The following is a 21,544-nucleotide window of genomic DNA, read 5'->3' on the forward strand; positions in this document are numbered from 1 at the left end:
CAGTTAGTGTCGAGGAGAAAGAACTTGGAGTTGCGAGTTGCCCCCTATCTGCCAAACCTTATTTATTTTCGGTTCACAAAGAAAAACCAGATCGGAGACAGGTGAGTATTCTGCAAGGAAATAAAGCAGAAAAGCCAGCAGCATATGTCTGACGTGTTTGTGCAGCCTCACAAAATCCAATTTCTGTGTATTGAGAACAAGCAGACGCAAAGCTTTCAAAGTGCTTTAATCAAATCCCGCACTAACAGGAATCACAAGCCTTTTGTGTTCTATATCTTAAATCTCCTAACAGCATTAACGCTGTTTGCTGATGATAGCGCCTGGAATAAGCTGTAATGCTCCATTTTTCATGACTGGCTGAGAAGAATAGCATGATCTGGGCCTCTTGAATACATATTTGCTTACTTTACAAAAGGGAGCATGGCAAATAATATCCTTGTATTAGCTAAATAAATCCGACAATTTATATGGGAATTTTGAAGTTAATCTCACATACAATTACCAGTTGTGTTCTTTCTATGGTCATCAGGTTTAGGATCCCCATTTGCAAGCCACTAGGTTAAAATTGTGAATATCCAAGATTCTCATGCATCAAATGATCGAAGAAGATCATTCACTCTGGACGGCTCGACTGGGTCATACATTGTACGGTAAACCCATTGATTGAAACAAGAACACTGTAATAATTCATTTAACCTGTGGTGGCGCTGCAGTGATCGAACACACTCATCGCTGGATTTATCAACAGATGTGTAGGGATCACAACAGTAAGACCAAGGGCAGTATGATGTCTAACCTACTTGTATCCATGCCACTCCTCTAAAAGAGTCAATGTAAGTAAAATCTTATTGTAGCTGTCAGGTAAGGCAGAATGTTTATTACAATGAGCACATGAGTTCATGACAGTAATAATAGTCAGAGACAGACTAAGCATGTCTATTAATGGACCCTGTACAGCAGCTATGAGCTATTACACATCTGTACATACTACACATCTGTATATGTTGTGAGAATGTATCATGTTTAATGGAGGCGATGGCAAAAATGTGGTTTCCATAGAAGTGTTTATGAAAACCTTTGTGTAAGCGCACGTGTGTGTATAGTGTGAACATCCAAATTATGGACGGAACATGAAGCTGGACCAGGAACACAGGAATCCTAATTTTGACTATACAATATCTATAGCAGGGGTCTCAAACTCAATTTATCCGGGGGCTGCTGGAGGTAGAATCTGGGTGAGGCTGGACCGCATCAGGTTTTCCACACGCTATGGGCACCACAGCAAAATTAGCTCCACCCACTTTTATGTTGACTCCGCCCATTCTATTAAGTATTAAGTCCCGCTCCTTGTGCCCCAGTTTAAACTGGGGGAAACTAGAGGGGACATGAAACTGGGGCAGCTGGAGGGGGACATTAAACAGTGGGGGTAGTTGGAGGGGGACAATAAATTAGTGCCAGCTGAAGTGGGACATGAAACTGGGGGCAACTAGAGCGGGACAATAAACTCGAGCAGCTAGAAGCAGACATTAAACCATAGGGATAGCTGGACGGTGGCAGCTGGGGGCAGCTAGAGGCAGACAGGTCCCCCTACAGCTACTCCCACGGTTTCTTGCCCCTCCAGTTGTCCCCAGTTTAAGTGCCCCCCTTTATCTACCCCCAGTTTCATCTCCCCCCACTACTCCTCCCCAGTTTCATATCCCCTTAATCTGCCCTATTTTATGTCCCCCCTCCATCTGCCCCCAGTTTCGTGTCCCCCCTTCATCTGCCCCCAGTTTCATGTCCCCCCTTCATCTGCCCCCAGTTTCATGTCCCCCCTCCATCTGCCCCCATTTTCATGCCCCCCTCATCTCTGCCCCCAGTTTCATGTTCCCCTTCCATCAGTGGCCCTAGTGTCATGTCCCCCGCTCCATCTCTGCCTCCAATACAAAGTTCCCCTTCCATCTCTGTCCCTAGGCTACTGAGAGACACACAGACACACACACAGAAACACACACACACACACACAGACAAACACTCTCCACCCTGCATCTCACATACTCCTCCCCTCTCAGTAACTTTAGACGGCACATCCCTTCATCTTCCGGCCAGCACACTAAGACACACCTCCCTAGTAACATAACATCTGATGTCACACACAGGTCCTTCAGTTTACAGTGGTACAAGCTTTCCACCGATCACCCATCGCTTTTATTGCTGCTATAAGAGCGGGGGGGGGGGGGGTGATCAGAAGAAAGTTTGTTAAGTACAGCACTAAAGGGACATGGCAGGACATACAGGGAGCTGCATGGGTCAGGTGCATAAAAGCGGGACTTTCCAGCTAAATGCGGGACGGTTGGGAGCATGTATTGAGGCGGGGGCCGCAAACTATTGTCCCGAGGGCTGCAGTTGTTTGAGACCCCTGATCTATAGTAATGGGTAAAACACGGCATTAGCATTTCCAAGGACTCTTCAACAAGAGGAGTGAGGGTCTTGCTCATAAAATCTTACAGTGTTTGGGGGGAGGGGGTAAAAGTGCTTGTACATTGGTCTAGCCATCTTTTATAAAAACAGGATACTAGAGATAAAGCTGCATAAGGTGCCAACAACCAATACCTGTGTAGTTTACATGCACTTAAAGCGAGTCTGTCAGCAGAGCTTAGCATATCAACCTAGCTCTGAAGATAGATAGGTTAGTGTCACCAGAACCCAGCTCTGCAGATAGATAGGTTTGGGTCACCAGAAACCACTATATCACCCCAACCCTGTAGATAGGTTAGGGTCATCTAAATCTAAATTTTCCCTTGTAAAACAGTGCCCCTGTTTCCAAAATATTGCCATTTTTGTCAATATGCAAATGAGTTTTTTTAAGCAACAAAGGCATTGTTGAAAACCTTTTTTTTTGGAGTCAAACCTATTGATCTGCAAGGCTGGGTTGATATGGCGGGTTCTGGTGACAGACTCCCTTTAAGTGCAGGGAGTGTAAGATTATTGTTAAATAGTCACTAACTTTTCAGACAACTTACAGTAGTCACACAAGCATTCGGCTCTCAGTCATTCAGGGACCCAAAAGATGGAGAGCCTGTCCACCTAAAAAGTAGTTACCTGCAGACCCCATAGACTATAATGTGGTCCACTGGTTTCAGTATAAAATAGTATAAAAATTTATTTATAATATCTATAGTTAACAATAATGTATAATTAGCCTAACACTTGCTAATTCTACAGAAGTTTTCTTTTCAGCAGTCACTTAAATTACATCACGGACAGGATTACAATGGAAGATAACACCACTGACTCATTGTTACACTCACTACTGACAATAGATGATGTCACAGGTTATCACCTCCCCCTCAGAAGCTCAGACATGATGGCCGCCCCTATAATCATGTACAGAAAATAGAATTGAAAAATAAAATCTGAAAATAAAAACAAATTAGAATATGAAATATTTCACTTACTGGTTTAATTAATTAATTACATTTAATTGGTCCCTTAAAATAAAATGAGCTAATTAAAAATCTATGATACGTGAGAGAACATCCCTTGAAATACAGTGAAACGTTTGCACTGCAAAAGCATGAATAACCTCTGCACTACGGTAGCTGAAACCTGTTTATTTTAGTAAACACAGCGAGATGATGGCAACACAGTAAAGCACAGTGTGGTAGTAATACCAAACAAGCCTGCAGACAGAATCCAGCCACAACCTTCAATAACAAGTGCGCTTTATGGAAAACCATTATGTCCTATTGAAATAACACAATAGGGCACAGGTAAGCGTGCGGCGTAAGGTGCTCGGATTATTCACAAGTTCTGTTATTGCAACGTCATGAGGAGCCCAGTGATCATAGAGAGAATATAGAAAATCTGTAGTAACAACATACATAACATACTCTGCTTGCTGCCAAGAATGTCAACTTCTAATATGTATGGAAGTTACCCCTCGTTCACATCAGCGTTTGGATTCCGTCCTGGGGAGTCCACATGGGGATCCCCCCGAATGGAATATTAAATGCAATTGCAAAGCGCTGTGCTGTAAAAGCGCACGGACCCCATAAACTATAATGGGGTCTGTGTGCTTACCGGCAGATGTCCGCAGGTATCATGCAGACAGGAAAGTAGTTCCCAATCTACTTTCCTGTACGCATGATTCGTGTTGGCAGCGTGCGGAAAGCACACAGACCCCATTATAGTCTATGAGGTCCATGCGCTTTTACAGCACAGCACTTGCAATTGCATTTGTATTCTGTGCGGACTCCATGCGGACTCTCCCTGGACGGAATACAAAAGCAGATGTGAACCAACCCTTAGCTGTTCAGTGCACCATGGCCGCACCTGCCTGTGGTCAATGCACATTGGAGACGGTCAAGCTTTATATGACGGGAACCACCACAGCCAAACAGGGTGCACTGTACAGCTCATATGTATATGGATTAAAAGTTGATTTTCTCGGTGGCAAGATGTGACACAAAAAAGTTACACTCACTAAAACATAAACTGCACCCAGAATAGTATGAGTGGTTTAAAGCACATGACTGTTTGCTAACCGGTGGCTGTGAATGGATGGCATGGGCAGCTTGCGGACCATAAAATGGGACAGGAATAGGACCGATTCCATATTTTGCAGCCCGGACTGTCGGTCCGCATACGTGACCATGTAATTCACGGTCATGTGTACAGGTGCATAGAAATAAATGGATCAGTGTGCTATCCAGGAGTCCTGTAAAATGTGATGTTTTTCTGCCCAAAATGCCGTGTTTTTGCAATGTGGGGCCCTGGCATGAAAGTGATTTTGGTGTTGTAAACTCCCTTTATAGTTGACCAGGATTAGACAAACCCAACTGCTTTTTCAGAAATGGCTCCTCTCTTCTTTAAAGGCTGTGTCAGGTATTACAGATTTTTTTACATTACAAAAGGCAGATCAGAGTTAAAACAAGATCTGCCAATGAGAATAGGGCTCTCCAAGTCCCATGTGTGAATGGAGCGATGGCAATGTCAGTAATAAATTCTAAGGGAAAGGAAGTCTATAGGTGGGACTAATCCTCTGAGCGTTGTCTTTCATCACCCTGAATAATTTGAAGAACCTTCACTGCCAATAAATGATTATATACGCCATACACTATATTGTGATAACACAGTACAATGACTCAGTGAGTCCAGTAAGGACTTGCAATAGTGCCAGGCTTAGACTTATCTGCACCTTAGACGCCATCTATCAAATAGACCACGGGCTAAGGGTACTTGTCATTCCAGGGGAAGCTGTCGTGTATACACGGTTTGTGGTCATTATATGACATGTATTCTGCATTATTCGCCTCTACATGCTACATGAGACTAACACTATTATATACTGCACACAGTAAGTACAGGAGAATCTGATTTTTGGGTGATGTTTCTGAGTGACAGAAATTTATAGATCAACGTTTTTAATGCATTATTAATGGTTCTATATAAAAATTAAATACAAAATAAGATCTAAATTTGTCTCAGCAAAATCAATAGCGCAGTCCCATATGACTCCTTTAAAGAGGACCTTTCACCTCCTGGGGCACTATTGGCTTTCCCATTCTGTGCACCTGGTGAAGAGCTATTGGTGCTGGTACTGTAGCTCTTCACTATCAGAAGGACGTTTCTGACAGTCAGTCAGGAACACCCTTCCTCACAGTAGCGTCTATAGCACTGTACTGTGAGATGGGGTGATGACGCTGAGCGGTAAGGAACGCGTTCCCCCCCCAGTACTCATCTATGGACGAGTACTATCAGGAGGAAAGCGTTCCTCGCCGCTCTGACAGTACAGTGCTATAGACACTGCAGTGAGGAAGGATGTTCCTGATAGACTGTCAGAAACGCCCTTCTGACAGTGAAGAGCTACGGTACCAGCACGATAGCTGTTCACCCGGGGTACAGAACGTGAAAGCTGATAGCACACTGAATTCAGCGCACTGTCGGCTTTCTAGCGGTGTATTACATCGCATGTGCCCCAGGAGGTGAAAGGTCCTCTAAGTGCTGTGATCATTGTGCGTTATGTAATGGTGGCAGTCCACATTCACTGACATCTCTGTTCTTCCAGCAGTCTCTCTGTTGAATGATATCCTGACTTCTTCCACCAGCTCAGCAAACCTAGTGTCCCCAAGGTCCTAATGCTAGTTGTGTCGGCTTCACCACACTTCAGTAGCCCCAATCATCTTCATCTCGCATCCATGGTTATAGAACAATTTTGGTTCCTAGCTTGTACTGACTATCTTTATTTGACTGGTGACCATTTACCTAACTCCAAAACTGTACAGACACATTACCCAGATTAACATTATATACATACTCTGTACACGACTGTTACCTGTCCCTTGTCCACGTCCTTGCCTCTAATGTCTTTTAGTGCCACATGCCAGAACCTCTCATCTAAACTCTGGGTCATCTATCAATGAATAGAGACTACTCCAAGAGGTAGACACCTGGTAGTTTCCCTACAATGAAATCCAGATCCCCATTAAAGGGTAAATACCAAGAGATAACTTGCCCTCAGTCAATTCTATTTAGGGCAGACATGGTGCTAGTACTGGGGGACCTTGTGGGCAATGCTGGAGATGTGACCAGGCTGGAAACTGATTTCCAGCAGCAAGACCAATATGATTAACTGTTGTTGTAGGTGTTTTCGGAAAGTGAACATTATGGTGCATGAGGGAATGGTGGCGGACACTCCAGGGACCCCATTGGGTGTTTTGCATGAGACTGCAACTGGTAGCGAGTAGACTGGATCATTTCAGACCAAACTTGTACGGCACAAACTGTAAGTGCTCCTCAGCTGGATCAAAGTGTCATGGCGCTGGCTCACCCCACAGTGATCCCGCGCATGACATTGGCCGCAGGCCAGAAGATGCCTGAGGATGACACAGGTACCCTGGAGAGGTGAGGCAGGGTGAGTATAATGGTTTGTTATTTTTACTCACCTTCCCTGGGCCTCTACTTATTATACTCTGGGGTCTGAAGGTTTTGTGGATAATGAACTCCAAAAGGTATGAGTTTGGGTCAAATCCAAAACTTTTGGAAAGTTTGGGTCAAAGCCAGTTCTATCCAAATTGGCTTACTCATCCCTTCTAGCGAGGCCCATAAGAGTTGGAATATTGCTTAACACACTTCAGGTGGATTAAGGAATACTCTAGAATTTACCGTGTGCCATGTGTAGCGTGTTGATGTGAATCAAGATTGGCACCCTGACAAAGAAGAGCAATGCTATGCCATTTAGAGATGGTGGTTAACTATTGTTAGGATCTTGGGTTGCTAGGTGAGGTCGCATAGACACAAAAGTGCAGTTTCTTTAGTCCAAAACAAAGGTAGAGTTTTATTTTCACTCAAAAATATAGTGCAGCAACAAAAGGCAACAATACAAAAATAAATACCTGCCCGGCTAGGCGCTAACTAAACATAGAATAGGTTACCTCATCTAGAATAACAGAAATCCAAAAGCCAGTAGAATCATTCAGGACACAGCTCCAAAAATATGACCTCTTTCTTTGGCTCTCCAGCTAAGCTCTGCCCAAAATCTTGCTGCTGGAGCTGACCTTTTAAACCTCACTGATGAGGACAATTCACAGCAGTTGACATGCTGCAGAAACATCCACAATGTGTGTACTGGAGGGGTTTGGAATGACAGGTCCCACTACCAACCTACCTGCCATTCCTAAAAATACAGCCCAATAGAAAGAACTTGAAATAACACCCAGCAGACAAAAGTTGTCTGCTGAGAACCAGTCTTTCTGGAGTTTTTCATCTCACCCACCCAAGTAGTCTGGGTGAGATGTACACCCCCTCCATTATCTGACCAGCCATTGACTTACACTATGTGCACCCTAACATGGAAGTACAGCTCTATATATCATGATGGGTGGGAGTCTGCATAGCGATTGGTCTCCAAAAGTATGAGAACATATAAGCTTAGGGACATTGTGTTTCTCACTTGGATCTCTTGGCTGATGCTATGAAATGCTTCCTGCAATTGTCTTATTCACATGTCAGTAATTTGCATAAGCGTCTGCAAGCCAAAGCCGAGAGCAGAGAATACACAGAGATAAGGTGGAATAAGATTTGCATCTGTGTTTTTAGCTTACACACACAGATGCAAAACTCTAACATGTGAATAATGTCTTATGTGATAACAGTCCTTTGTAAGTGTGACAAGCCATAGAGGTGATATATGCTGCAGTTGTGACTATGAGGGGGGCAAATAGGTGCATAGAGGGGTTATTGTTACATTGGCATATTATATATTGTGAATGCTTTGCATTGAACTATACATTTTTTCACATGCTCATGCCACTTTAAAGGGGCTCTATCATTGGACAAAGTCATTTTTAGCTAAGCACATACTTGCATAGCCTTTAGAAAGTCTATTCCACACCTACCTTTTGTATGTAAATCGCCTCAGTAGTTTTTGAATGATTAGCATATGAATAAAAATGGGATCATTCAAAAACTACTGAGGCTATTTACATACAAAAGGTAGGTGTGGAATAACTTTTCTAAAGGCTATGCAAGTATGTGCTTAGCTAAAAACGACTTTTCCTTATGATAGAGCCCTTTTAACTGGTGCAGGTCAGTGCATGGTTAGTTTACTATTGTTTTCTGGAAGACATTTTTGAGGAGGTGCGCTTTTTGGACAGCTTGAGGAAGGAAAGACTCTTCTCATCCAAAAGGCACTGTTTGGTACACCGACCAAGAATCCTAGGACAATAGTGAGTAAGAGGATGGGTTCTTCGATAATGAGCGGTGCTTTCCCCACAAAAGCGTTCTGTTTAGGGGGCTTACATGGGTTTTTGGTGGCAGCCTAGGAGAAGTTGGGCATAACGGCACATTGACTGCAAGGGAGTGTGGTGCAAGACACAGCAAGGCAAATCATATTGGCACTGTTCCAGGACTAGCGTCTGCCTGCCGCCAACTGTTACCCTGGTTTGACATTCAATAACTCTACTTCTTTGATAAGGAAGTTTGTGGGCATCTTCGAGTTAGACTGCATTGCATACCCAACTGTAGAGTTGACTGTCTTACCACAGCTACTCACGTCTACACAATTTGAACACAATTGGGCAAATTTATTAAGTCTGGCCTATCATATGAATAAATGGCTTGACTGGCACATGGGCCAAGAAATTTAGGAAGAGACTGTTCGCTTTTCATAAATCTACTACAAGTCCTGGGACCAAAATGGAAAATCTACGCCATGTAGGATTAGTGTTAATTTTAGTAAATCAGTAAGGCCAAGACATCATTGTCTCGGTCCATCCCAGTCACCAACCACATTCATAGGTGCGCGTTTGACACAAGAAGTCGTTACCAAACCTCAATATTATCCCTCTGCACTAGTTTGCTGGCATAGAGGGGATGATAAATTCCTCCAAAATATTCAGTTTTTTTCTCCATTTGTTCTGGATGCCCATTCCACCAATGCTTATTAACGCTAGCAGATCTGTTATATTCTGGTAAAATACCGTACACTTTGCATTCTGCTATACTGCTGTATATTTTTATGGGTGGATGGAATGCATAAAATTCCTCAGTTATACCAAGGCTGTCCTCTATAACACGGCATACTATTTCAGGGGTAATTGAAAAGGGCCGGATTAAGAATACATAATACCGCAGTAAATTTATTGTGTGTTATTTTACGCTCTATACTTAACCTCTTACAAGCCAGGCAATTTTTTTGGTCTTGAGAGCAAGAAGAATACTTTTAGTTTTTTCACTTTGCAAATCAATGGAAAGACTGAATGGGTTGTATTTTTCTTAGGTAGTTTTTTTTTTGGATACACATACATTATAACATGAAGTAGCACTCCAAAAAAATATATATTTCTCTTACCTCTATTAGAAAGGTACAAAGGTGTAACCGTGTAGTAGAGGTCACCTTCTTACCAGTGTCCGCATTTGTTAATCTCTGCTTTCTGGTCTGTAGCTGTGTCATGTGACCAGCAAAAAGACTTTCCAACTGATACACTGGGGAGAATATTAAGACCGGTGTACACCCGAGGAGGTCTCTGCGAAAGAACTGAAATCTACACTATAAGGCTCCGTTCTCATGGAGTAACACGCCGCTCATTTAGACACGTATACACGTATCAGAGCGTGGCGCTTCAAAACAGAGCCCATTGATTTCAGTGGGTGCCGGCTTATGCGCGTAACACATTGAAATCAATGGGTTACAAAGCCTCCCATTGATTTCAATGTGTAGTGCGTAAGCTGGCACCCAATATATGGGTAATATATGGGTAATAGGTGTATATGTGTCTAAATGAGCGGCACGTTACTCCATGAGAACGGAACCTTAAGGAACAGGCACAAATTTTATTTACAACACAAGCCAGTTGTCTGGTGTCCATGATAGTAAGTTTGTTGGGACAAGGCAACCCGGTCCTAGCCCACCTTGATACCCACCTCTTCCTCCCACTTTTCTCAAAAGTGACAAGCAGGTTGGAAAAATGGACAAAAGTAGGGCATTTTACATGTTGAGCATGTTCATCATAAAGTGGCTATTGCCTAGAAGTTAGGTCTGAAGAAATAATAACTATATAATACAGTTATGCTACATCATTGGGGGGCGGAATTTAATAAGACACCAGAATTATTAGGAGGCACCATGATAGGTCCCACGTGCCAGTCCCTGCCAATTGAGCCCATTCATCCAGGTCTGATCAGAAGAGGAAAACCACGACAGAATCCCGATGCACTGCCGAATATGGCGCCGTAAAATGAAGATGAATTTGTCTTCCTTTTCCACAGTGTGAACCTAGACTAAATACTCATTGCAGATTCCTGTTACGAAACATCTATGGGAATATTCCACCAGACTCCATTTATACTATGCTTCCAGATATACAACATATGAAGGAGAATTCCAGGATTCAGTTTTTTATTCTTGGATTCATAAGAATTTCACCACAAGAAGAAAGAAAACTAACAAACAAACAAAAAAAAAAATAACATTCCCGAATGAAATTAGAGACCATTGAACCATAGATATCCCATATACCTCTATGAAAGCTGTAATATGGCTTTGTGCATATAGTTATAGTACGGCCTTGTTCAATTGGTCTTACTATAGGAGGATGGCAGGCTTTCCACATTCACAGTAATGACCAAAAAAATACAATGCTATATCTGTTCACAGGCTTTGGCCCATATTTACTTATACCGACATAAAACCTTACCATATCATGTGCAGTATTTATCAAATCATTGTAATATGGTACAGCAACTGAGCAGTATGTGGCAGAGACCACCCCTTGTGAAAAACGGTGGAGAACTTTTGTCTACAGAGAGATAGATTTACAAATCTTAAAGGGGTTGTCCATGATAAACCTATAGATCTATATCTATATATATTATATATAGATATACTGTATCTTAGGTCGGGGAAGGTAGAAAAAAAAACAAACAACAAATACAAACAAAAAAAACCAAACATACTCCAGTGTCTCCCAGAGCACGCCATGTGTTTTCCTTTGCTGAGGCCGCCAAACAGCGGTACATCTTGAGACTGTCTAACTTAAGGCCCCACAACACACAACAGTGAAAAATATTACACATCTGGTTTTAGAATAGTGGGATTCAGTGGGTACGTACCTGTCATTTTCTTTTAACGGACAATTAAAAAAATAAGACGTATCCTATCTTTGTCCCTTTTCATGGACAGATCAGTGCGACTCTAAGGATCAGTGTTTAAAGGGATCCTATCAGTCAGGCACAATTTTTTGTAGGTACCAAGTCGGAATAGCCTTAAGAAAGGCTATTCTTTTTTTTTTTTTTTTCTTTTAAATGTAGATTGTGAGCCCACATAGAGCTCACAATGTACATTTTTCCCTATCAGTATGTCTTTTTTGGAATATGGGATGGAAATCCATGCAAACACGGGAAGAACATACAAACTCCTTGCAGATGGTTTTTTTGCCCTTGGTGGGATTTGAACACCAGGACTCCAGTGCTGCAAGGCTGCAGTGCTAACCACTGAGCCACCGTGTGGCCCCTGGCTATTCTTCTCCTACCTTTCGTCATCTTTCCGCACCGCCGTTTGCCTACAATCCCGTTTTTTCTCTGTATGTAAATGAGCTCTCTCGCAGCACTGGGGGCAGGCCCCAGCGCTCAGACAGCACTGGAGTGTCCAAAATGCTCCAAGAGAACTCTCTCAAGCGCCGCCTCCATCTTCGTCAGCAGCGTCCTCTTTAGCCTCTTCTTCCGGCCGTGGCTTGTAACTTCTAGGCCTCGAGCCTTGGGCAGAGCAGACTGCGCATGCCCACAGGCCACGAGAAAATGGCCGCTTACAATACTGTGCAAGATTCTATTTTCTCATGGCCCGTGGGCATGCGCAGTCTGCTGTGCCCAAGGCCCGAGGCCTTAGAAGTTACAAGCCACAGCTGGAAGAAGAGGCTGAAGATGACGCTGCTGAAGAAGAAGAGGCGGCACTGGAAAGAGTTCTCTCGCAGCATTGGGGACGTCCCCAGTGCTGTCTGACCGCTGGGGCCCGCCCCCAGTACTGTGAGAGAGATAATTTACATACTGAGAAAAAACGGGATTGTAGGCGAAGCAGCATTTCCACGGCTCTCTTTTTGTGTGCAGTGTATGGATGGGATTAACCAAAATCTCATTCACTTTGCTGGTACTATAAAACGCTGATTTTTTTTTTGCTGCGTTTCCTTAGGCTAAGGCCCCATGTTGCAGAAAACTAGCAGAAAAAAATGCAGCATTTTAAAGTACCAGCAAAGTGGATGGGATTCTGGCTACTCCCAACCACACAGTGCAGAAAAAAATCCACAGCAATTTCAAAAAACATTGTAGTTTTGCAAATCCCAGCGTGTCCATTATACCTATGGAAATGCTGGCGTTTTCCTCAGCAGTTTTTAGCTGTGGCCTGCTACATGGAGTCTTAACCCCACGCTGTATTTATGACTTTGACTTTTTTAAAATGGCGCAAAAAAGGCACAAATATACTTCAATACATGGTCAGTATAAAAGAACCTGTCACGTCAGACTGTATTAAAAAGGGGCAATTGCGCCATTTTTTAGGAAAAAAGGGACATATCACATATGACGCTAGGTTCACACTAGCGTTCGGGTCTGCATGCAGAAGACGGAAAGCTGTCAGACCGGGTCCAGCCGTGAGCGGTGGTGAGCATTTTATGCTCTCCGCCGCAAAACCGTTTTTTTAAAATTGGACACAGAGTACTGCATGTCCAAGTCTGTGTCCGATTTAAAAAAAACTGTTTAGCAGGGGAGAGCATAAAACACTCACCGGCGCTCACGGCCGGACAGCTTTCTCACCCATTCAAATGAATGGTTATGAAAGAGTCCTGCAGGTTTCCGTCTCCTGCCTCTGTTTTGTGCAGGAAACAGAAACCTGCATAACAGAGACCGGGCGCAGATGTGAACGAGCCCTGACTTATAAAGGCGCATCTACGGCCTGGTTCACATCTGCGTTTGGTATTCTGTTTGGGAAGTCCACATGGGGACCCCCTGAATGGAATACCGAATGCATTGACAAGCGGTGAGCTTATGAAAGCACACGGACCCCATAAACTATAATGGGGTCCATGTGTTTTCCGCGCGGTGTCTGCATAAATGAAGCGGACAGAAAAGTACTTCATGAACTACTTTCCTCTCCGCGTGACTCGTATGGACACCGCACAGAAAATACACGGACCCCATTATAGTCTATGGACTTCCCAAACAGAAAACCGACACAGGTGTGAAACAGGGCTAAAGTAAGTAACACGTGCACAACATTTGACAAGGAGGTGCGCCGACATCACAAATAAGCACCACAGTAACACAAGTCTACAAAGAGGCGCACGTGAAAAATATGGCCGAAAAGGGGCAAATAATAAATAACCCCCGATAAGTAAAGAACTTGCAGGCCACAACGTCTTTTCCAGACTTTTGAAGAAAATGTGTTGGGATAAAGCTTAATAAATAATGTGTTGATAAATAAGCTCCATATCTTTCATATAGCGAGTTGCGTCAATATGCAAACAGGATCAGCATTCAGTGACAATAGTATATAAGATCACTACGCTTGGTTCTATGAGCCACAGTTATACCAAATCTCTATACTGCCCAAAAAAAAAATAAAAAAATAAATAAAAAACAAGATAAATACTATGCAAACGATACCGTAACCAAAAGCAAGAGTAGGGACAAAATGATCCAAAAATCAGCAATCACTAAGAGCAGTCAGCAGATAAAATCCTGCACTGAATCCCGATCACGTAGCCAGCGCACAAAATCCAGATGTCAAACAGTTAAAAAAAAATGTTTAAAATACTTACAGAGAGTCTTTAAGATGCAAGTGGCAGCCGAACAAGTGGGAATCCAAGGATAGCGAGATTATTAACAACTACAAATGCATGCAGAGAGGCAATGACAGGCCCAGGGGACAGCTCGCTGTAGTATTCATGCTCCTACAAGCTGAGTTATAATTTATGATACGCAGCTCAAGGTTCCTCCAATCGGGCAGCCAAACTGCAACTAGTAGAACTGGCTGCAAAGGACTGAAAGGGCAGCACTAGAACAAGAGAGATATCCTCCACGTCCTTAATCTGCTTATCTCAGCCTGTAACCTCTTACTGCCAGGTAGCAGCTCACAGCTCCATTGTTTACTAGTGGGAGGAAGAACAGGTGATTTATTTCTGAAAGGTGCCTGCTCACCTCAGGGCACACGTTCCCTGCACCAGTCCTTGCTCTGCAACCTTACACTGCTGGGAGATTAAAAGACGTTTAAAGGAGAACACTTCTTTGAGAAAACTTTTCACCTAAATATGGATTGCAAAAAATTAGGTGATTTTCGGTTCTATTAATGCGTCTAAGTTATTCTATTAAAAAAGTGATCAGTCACAGAAGTAAGTACAAAGACAAAAATAAGCGGGGTCATGGATGTCCGTGATTATGGATAAGGCCTCATGTTGCGCAAAGGCTGCTAATTTGTTGCAGATTTTGAGGCTAAGCCCTTGTTCACATCTGCGTTTGTAGTCCTTCCAGAGGAGTCCGGATGAGATGGAATACCAAACGTAACCGCAAGCAGTGTGCCAGTGAAAGCCCACAGATCACATAGACTATAATGTGGTCCGTGTGCTTGCCGCCAGATCTCCGCTGGAATCGTGCGGGCAGGAAAGTAGTTCGCAATCTACTTTCCTGTCTGCATGATTTGTGCGGGAAGTGCGCGGTCAGCACACGGACCCCATTATAGTCTATGGGGTCTGTGTACTTTTACTGCACAGCGCTTGCAGTTACATTCGGTATTCCGTTCAGGGGTCTCCATGCGGACTCCCTGAACGGAATACCAAACGCAGATGTGAACGAAGGGTCAGGCCCCACACTGTGGAAACGCAGCTTCTTTTGTTGCAGATTTTCTTGCAGTTTTTTGAGCCAAAGTCAGGAGTGGATTCAGCAGAAGGGAGAAGTATAAGAACTTCCTATATATTTCCCATTCACTCTGTAGCCAGTCTTGGCTTTCGCTCAAAAAACCGCAGCAAAATCTGCAACAAAAGAAGCTGAGTTACCGCAACATGGAGCCTTAGGCTAAGACCCCACTTTGTAGAAACGCAGCTTCTTTTGTTGCAGATTTTGCTGCATTTTTTTTTAAGCCAAACCTAAGACTGGCTACTCAAGGAATGAGAATTATATATGAAGCTCTTATACCTCTACCTTCTGCTCCAATTACTCCTGATTTTGACTAAAAAAAAAACGCAACAAAATCTGCAACAAAAAAACCTGCAGTTCCGCAATGTGGGGCTTGGGCCCCTTCACATGGAGTAAACGCGCATGTATTTTGGCAAAATACACATGTAAAAATAAGACTCCCATTGTCTTAATAACATTTTACACGTGTATTTTGACGTGTATTTTGACGTGTTTTTTTACACGTGTAAAAAAAAATGCCATTGAAGTCAATGGGAGTCTCATTTTTACACGTGTATTTTGCCAAAATACACGCGCGTTTACTCCGTGTGAAGGGGCCCTTTAGACTTATTCTGTAGCAGATTTTTGAGCCAAAGCCTGGAGTGGATTGATCAGAAGATATCTCCCTTTGTAGCCACTACTCGGTTTAGGTCGAAAAACGGTAGCAAAATTTGCAGCTTTCTCATAATGTGGGGCCTCAGCCTATCATGGACGATTGCGTGAATTCACAATCACAATCACAGAAAAAAAAAATATGAACACAAATTTTTTTGACCCACTTTTCCGTTTATAATGGCCGTCCCTTTGGTTGTAATCCATTTTGATGGATGTTAAAAATTGACCCATTGGTCATGAAAATGGAAAAAAAATAGAATATGTTCTATTTTTCAACTATCCATTTTAATGATCTGTTAGGCTCAGGGGGCACTCACACGAATTTCTTACACACGACACTTTAGGCAGCGTTTCGGGGAATACCCCTTTATCAAGTGTATAACCAATACACACGAGTACCCTTATAGGCTGTCAATGAGGAGGCTTCCTGTATGGGCTCCAGAATGTGCAGCTGTGCGTGAAAAAAACACGTAAAAAAACTCCAGGTGGATTTTCTGCCTCCCATTGACTTGCACTGATTTTTTCAGGTGGAAAACGCCTCATGAATAGAGATGAGTGAACAGTGTTCAGAACAGCCGTTCTAAACAGCACGCTCTCATAGAAATGAATGGAAGCGGCCGGCACGCGGGGGGTTAAGCAGCCGTCCACCGGCAAAGCGTACGTGCCAGGTGCTTCCATTCATTTCTATGGGAGCGTGCTGTTCGGATCGGTGTTCGCTCATCTCTACTCATGAATTTTAATGAGCGAATTTTTCTTGACTAAATTCCTGACCAAAAAACTCCGTGTGAACTCAGCCTTAGGTCAGGTTCACACAGGATTTTTCGGTCCGGCACAAAAAAATGGGTAGTTGTGACTTGATGCAGTGCACAGCATCCCGCCGCGGTTTCCAAATGAATGGGCCTAGTCCGGAGGGTGCTGTCGCGAGGCAGACACCGCCGCTGATTCAGCTGCGGAATCTGCCTGAAGAAAGGGCAGCTCATTTCTTTTTTCTGCTAGCAGCAGCATGTATTGTGTCCCGTTACAAAAATAGATCTTATACAGCTCCAGACACTGAAATATAAAAGAGTTCCGGGTGTCAGAATGTGGCAATTCAAAGAATTTTTTTTTCTTCAAAATTTGGAATTTTTGTAACGTTATTAATACATAAAAAAATGATATAAGGCCGGGACCCCATGTGGCCTAAGCCCCTGCAAGGTGGGTGGGAAGGGATTCTACCTTGTCAATTACACCTATGGAAATGCCGGCGGTTTCCCTATAGGTATAAATGAATCTTTCTGTGTAAAGGAATACATTTGACAGCAAAACTTTCACTGTCCAGCACCATCGGGGTTAAAACCTAGAATCTTCAGTTTGCGTATTTAAAAGCTTGTATGCACACGATAAGCCGACATGTTACCAGCGTCCATATTGCTCTTACTCATGTGTCATGCTTTTCCTTTTTAGCGATAAGACTACAATGTAAGATTTTACACATGTTTGCTTTTAACTGCACTTTTTGCCAAATCAGAAGTAAGCAAATTGCTTTCCTCCATTTACTTCGTAAGTTCCATTCATTAGGTCAATATTGTATGTGAGATAGCAAAGAGATGGAAAATATATACAGTACTGTAATACAAGACTAAAAATAGGATATACAGATGTACATTCAGTGAGTCCAAAGCAGCACCACTTATACTTTGCAAGGTCAAGGGTGCAAATCCAATTTGGAAAGCGGCTACTTCCACTGTGTACAAAAAAAATAAAAAATATCTGCACTCCAATAATTTAGTGCAAAAAGTGTATCTTTAATCCATGGTGATGTTTCTGTTCCTGTTAGAACCGAAATGTTTCTTGGATTAAAGATACACTTTCTCCACTAAATGATTGGAGTGTTGCCGTTTTCCATTTTTAAATGTAGGATAGTTTATAAGTCTTACTTGTGTTTGACTTTCCATTCTTTGGGTCTGCTTGGGGTCCCAAAAAACGGAAACCTAATCTGCTTAAAGAAGCGGTGTGAGAAGGTGAAAGGCAAAGTGCTGGAGTCCCGCTATATCAGCCACAGATTCCTGACCTATGTGTTGTCCCGGACGGGTCTGAGATGGGCCTCAGCCCCAGGTGTGGGTCCTGGGCTTGTTACTGGTCCATACATGGCTGCAGATCCTGCACTACAGGACAGATCCTGGGAGAAGAGGAAGTGCCTGGGTCTGTCCTGACACTGAGAACCTTGTGATACAGTATGGTGTTGTTTTGGTTGATATGTGTGGCTGATAGTAAGCCACATGTACAGTTAGTATTGTCTGTTTCGTCAGTGCTCAGACGAGCAGGATTTTGTTTGACGTTATTTTGCCTGAAGAGGCTGTATTTTATTTTGCTCATTTTTGTGCCTGATGTAAAGGTTTATTTATTTTGCTGTTTTTCTTAAATGAACCGCTTTGCTGGAAGATTTGCGTCCCTGTCTCTGACTGGTTGGGTCTGCACCACTGCTTACAACAGTTACCCACGGAAACCCGCGGACCCCATAGACTATACATAGTCTGCCAGGTTTCCTTCCGGTTTCCACCTGAAAAATGGGGAGCATTTTTCAAGCAAATTCAAAGACAGAATCTCCGAACGGAGTTTGAATGTTGGTGTGAATCCAGCATTGCTTTCCTTCATGGCACATTTTATTACTAGACAGTAGTACATTTTCTTTTTGATAATCTGCTTTCATTTATTAATTATAGATTTTATTCTGTTTTCTGTACATGGTTATGGGTGCTGCTATATTGCCGGAGATACTGTACACTGCATTGCAACATATGCTTTATAACAGCCACTGCTGGAAACTGTAGAGTGGAGAGAACATTGGGGGGGGGACTTTACCAAACCCCGCACTCCAGAATTTAGGGGCATTACTATAGTCCGACAGCTCTAATACAACAGGTGAAAATGGGAGAGGAGAGATGGGGCGACCACGGGGTCGGCTTCTGGTTCCAATCACAAGACCTAGTGTCGGAACATACCCTGAACCACCAGGTATTACATCAAACAAAACCCCAGAGGATGTAAGTAAAATAAGGCTCTCTGGACAACCCCAAAAACATCATTAGAATCTGATACCTTTTGTATTTTATAGAACATATTTCCAGGATGTTTGAATTCTAGTAAAAAAAATAATCTGTGGCACGTCTGGTGGGGTTGCCCCCTCCTTCGTCCTTTCTGGGATGGGGTGCAGAGGGTTATCTCACAGGTCACAGACGTTGTCCTAGAGGACGACCCGGCCCCTCTGCTTCTTTCCCTCTTCCCCCGTAAGTTCAGGAAACCGGTTCGCAAACTTCTGGGGTTCATGTTAGTAGCGGCAAGGTCTGTTATTCCGAGATTGTGGAAATCCCAAACTCCCCCCTCACTTCTTGCTTGGCTCAGGGAGTTCCTTCACCTCCGTACGATGGAGGACATGCTGGCCCAGCTTCACCCCGATGACAGGCTTCACCGTCAGACCTGGCTTTTGTGGAACATTTTCTATTACTCTTCAGATTTCCGCGCCCTTTTCCCCTCTGTACCACCGTGATGTCTGTTTTGTCTTGCCTTCTGATGTCTTTACTTGCTTTTCCTCCTCTAGCTTCCCAATGGTCTCTAGTTATGTTTTCGTGTTGCTGACCACAGCTTCTATTGTGTATTAATTTTGAAGTTCTTACTGCTTTATTACAATTACTGTGTTTCCTTGACTTAACTTGCTAAGATTTGCCCTCTTTTTTCCTGCTTTCATTCCCAATGTTTCCCCATGGTTTCCCCGTTCTTCCCCTTCCCCCCTTCCTCCCCTTGTGTAAAATTTATTGAAAAACCTTAATAAACTTTAATGTTAAAAAAAAAATAATAATAATCTTTTTCTAATCTAATACCACTCCTCTGCAGCGTTATCCAAAAACTCAAGTATAATATTGACGTAAGTCTAATAAGGCTGTTAATAAGGACATAGCCTTAAAATTTTCCCAAATTTAACCAATTAGCACTGTCATAAGAAAGTTGCTAAAATTTGATAATCTCGGTCTCCTTCTCTCTGACTCGGCTATTCCTTCCTGTTTCTTTCTCCCCTTACCATATTTGATACTTCTGTGAGATGATAGTCCGTCTTGGGAGACCAAGATGTAATTTCTCTGACAAGATACTGATTACAGTTTCTTACATTTACTTGTACTACTGATTTATTCAGAGTCTGTTGTAGATATGATCAGTTTATGCTCATCCCAGTAGATAGAAGATCACCCACTGCAACAATAGGAAAACTTAGGTAAACTTTTTGACTTTTGCTATGTTTTTGTTACATTAGTAATTTTATGTAAAAAAAAAAAACCAAGTTTGTTGCTTTTTGCAAGTTCAACAAAAACCAATAGAAATATGTGAGTAATATCTCTATTTTACGTGGTTGTCTAGCACAAACACTGCATTAAACACTCAGCATTCTTATTTTTTAGGTTAATCGAAATGCGCCCGTGTTTCATTATTTGTCTCTGTGCTACTTTCATACTACAAAGCCAGATATTGAATTTAAGCAGAGCTTCACAAAGCAGATAATAATCTGTCAAAAGAAATCGCAAAAAGTAAGAACTCGAGGCCAAATGTATCCTCATGAACAGTCCAATGGTCGGAAGCATTTTATATGTAAATGTTTTCAGTGTCCCGGACTCCGAAATGTGGAGACATTTACTACGTGCAGACCATCATTGACTATAAATGGACAAACTCCAGAGACTTTGTGGCCTGGAGCCAAATATCCTAAACACCACATGTTATATACACATTATATTATGTATGCTTGAATTGGGACTAGATATGGAGAAGTAGAAGAAAACCTTTCTAATATAGATACAGATGGGTGTTATAGGGCTGATACATCCAGTAATCATTATTATTATTATTATTATTATTATTATTATTGTTTATGTACAGTATATAGCACTGTTAATTCCATAGTGCTGTACATTATTATATTAATTCCATGGTGCTGTACAGTATTATATTAATCCCATGGTGATGTACAGTATTATATTAATTCCATGGTGCTGTACAGTATTATATTCCATGATGCTGTACATTATTATATTAATTCCATGGTGCTGTACAGTATTATATTAATTCCATGGTGCTGTACCTTATTATATTAATTCAATGGTGCTGTATAGTATTATATTAATTATATGGTGCTGTACATTATTATATTAATCCCATGGTGCTGTACATTATTATATTAATTCCATGGTGCTGTACATTATTATATTAATTCCATGGTGCTGTACAGTATTATATTAATCCCATGGTGATGTACAGTATTATATTAATTCCATGGTGCTGTACAGTATTATATTAATCCCATGGTGCTGTACATTATTATATTAATTCCATGGTGCTGTACATTATTATATTAATTTCCTGGTGCTGTACAGTATTATATTAATTCCATGGTGCTGTACATTATTATATTAATTCAATGGTGCTGTATAGTATTATATTAATTATATGGTGCTGTACATTATTATATTAATTCCATGGTGCTGTA

At 42.3% G+C, this 21,544-nt stretch overlaps 1 protein-coding gene across 1 annotated transcript in view; it reads right to left on the reverse strand.

Annotated features, from left to right (window-relative positions):
- PDE4D (phosphodiesterase 4D) overlaps positions 1 to 14,503 on the reverse strand; it is a 919,557-nt gene extending 905,054 nt beyond the window's left edge. The window contains exon 1 of the mRNA XM_075269766.1: positions 14,289 to 14,503. The gene's annotated coding sequence lies outside the window, so the exon portion shown is untranslated. The remainder of the gene's footprint in view (positions 1 to 14,288) is intronic.
- Positions 14,504 to 21,544: the final 7,041 nt, after the last annotated feature.

The sequence above is a fragment of the Leptodactylus fuscus genome, chromosome 1 (genome assembly GCF_031893055.1).
Source record: "Leptodactylus fuscus isolate aLepFus1 chromosome 1, aLepFus1.hap2, whole genome shotgun sequence".
In the NCBI taxonomy this organism is placed as follows: domain Eukaryota; kingdom Metazoa; phylum Chordata; class Amphibia; order Anura; family Leptodactylidae; genus Leptodactylus; species Leptodactylus fuscus.